Source organism: Cupressus sempervirens, chromosome 4, assembly GCF_028749045.1.
Source record: "Cupressus sempervirens isolate cs-2001-9-10 chromosome 4, ASM2874904v1, whole genome shotgun sequence".
Taxonomy (NCBI): Eukaryota; Viridiplantae; Streptophyta; class Pinopsida; order Cupressales; family Cupressaceae; genus Cupressus; species Cupressus sempervirens.
In genome coordinates this window covers 848,086,290-848,088,693 of record NC_143121.1, presented here as the reverse complement: position 1 = coordinate 848,088,693, position 2,404 = coordinate 848,086,290, and the positions used below count along the sequence as shown (strand labels likewise).

The 2,404-nt window shown below is 33.9% G+C and overlaps 1 pseudogene; it reads left to right on the top strand.

The window, feature by feature from the left end:
* The first annotated feature begins 237 nt into the window (after window positions 1-237).
* LOC149564039 (aquaporin TIP1-1 pseudogene) lies at window positions 238-564 on the top strand (annotated as a pseudogene).
* The last annotated feature ends 1,840 nt before the right edge of the window (window positions 565-2,404 follow it).

Below are 2,404 nucleotides of genomic sequence, written 5' to 3'. Positions count from 1 at the left end.
CCTGGCACGAACACGAGCCTAGATTTCAAGTAGGGAATGCATACGATATAGAGTAGCATCTGCTTGCTTTCTCACCTTTGTTATGAAAGGAAAAAAATTTTTATTCATTTGTGTAAAGGCTGCATATAAGTGGCTTCTTCTAGCTACGTACACGATTAGGTCCAGAGTTCGAATCCCCATCCGTCCTGTTCCACTTCCAAGTTTTTCCTTTCATTTTTTGCGAACAAGGAAGAAATCATGCCGCTCAGAAGATTCACTCTTGGGAGGGCCGAGGAGGCCACGGATCGCCACACTTTGAGAGCCGCCATGGCCGAGTTTATTTCAACTCTTATCTTTGTCTTTGCTGGAGAAGGCATTGTCATGGCTTTCTGTAAAATTACTGAAGGTGCAGATTCAACGCCGACTGGTCTGGTTGCAATTGCGCTGGCTCATGGCATAGCTCTATTTGTTGCCATTGCGATCGTGGCCAATATTTTTGGTGACCATGTCAACCCTACTGTAACCGTGAAAGGATATGTTCACACCAACCTATTTTTCTCTGTTCCATACATTTCTACTCTGTAAATGCGGAGTACATTCTTCTTCATACAAAAACTTTGAAATATCTTCGAATTCTCTATTTTTTTCTTATCATAATAGATTTGTGAGCCACAGTAATAGAGGAGGACCATGGTACATTCAATCTTCCAAACGAGGTGTAGCGCGGGTTGGAACATTCACTTTTATTTTTGCAAAAAAACCATATATGTTGGCATGTTTCGCATCAGGATTCAGGTCATGCCTTCATTTTTTTTTACAAGTTTTTCTTGAAATAGTAAACTTATGGCAGGTTATTTTTTTAGCTAGCTATGATTTTATTTGGATTCGTCAGTCTATTCCTGAAATCTATTATTTTTAGTAACATTTTCTTGTCTTTTCATGCAAGATTCTTTTTTCTTTTTTGAGCTCTAGACAGAGGCATCTTTTGCTTTTATCATTGCCTTTTGTCAACCTATTTTTGGCACGAAATCATTCATTGCTGCCTTCTGTCAATTTATTTCTGACATTTTATCATTCATTGTCAGATAGCTCCAACTCAAGTGCAATATTTTATTTTAAATCTCTCTTACTCCTTTATGTGATTTTAAGTAAAAAAGGAGAAGTTAAGGTTTTTTTTTTTGAGAAGTTTTCTTAGAATTCAATATTAAAACTAATTAAAGTTTTATTATTATTATTATTATTATTTTGTACTCTATTGCCTTCGTTATTTTATGATTTGAGTTAATTGATCTATATGCACATAGTTATATCTTTCTTAATGTTTTATTCCAATCTTGGAGGCATATGTATGAGGAATATGGGGAGATCTTTTCTAGCCCCATGACTTTATGTTTTTATTACTTTGAGATTATATTTTGAACCAAGGTATTCAACATAAAGCTAATTATTCTATATATAAAGGGGGTAATCTATTTTCTAGCATCAAGCTATCATTTAATAATTGTAATTGTGTGATTTCATACTATGATATTTTAAGTATATTTATTCAAGTATATATGGGTGCACACATATATACCAAGATAAATATACAAGCTATTATAATTTTCATACCCATGTTTAACCTTAATGGAGTTTTATACCTGATATCTATATTTAGTTGATCTTCCTTAAATGATTTTACTTAATTGGATTATGAGTAATCTTACACATTTGCCTTCATTTTGATATTTTGATGTGCCCATAGTTGCACTTTTATGCTTTTATAGCATTGTTCTATGCCCATGTTGGCACTTTATGGTTTTATACCATTGATTTATATGATATTTTGAGTTGCATAGGGAGCCAATTTTTTCAAGGATAATTATGTAGGTCCCCTCAGTATACCTAATACATAGTTTCCTTATCTGGCCCATAGAGTATCCCTCCATCCTATATTGGTGTGCACTTATTTTATATGGAGTTTCCCTCCATTGGATCCTATCTATTCCAATTTGATAGGATAATATCTTTATGGAGTTTCCCTCCATTTGGTTCTATTCATTCCACTTTGAAAGGTTGATATTTATGGAGTTTCCTTCCATATTGTTCCATTTTTGCTCCTCAATGAAGAGGATGTTATTATTGGAGTTTCCCCTCCAAATTTAGATAATTTGATCCAATTTGAAGGCAATATGTTGTTATATCCTCATAATCCATTCTTTTGATTATCCTAACAAAAATCATGATAATTCTACTTTGATCAGCATGTCTCTCCTTTATGTTATTTTCATATATTAATGTGATAATGATCTGCATACATTATCGCTTAGATCATGAGTCATGCATGTTATGGAGGGACGCCCCCATTAGCTTGCAGTGGGATGATTCATTAATGGACTGTCTATATCCATGTAATTGACACAATGTTGATGCAGGCTTCATTAGG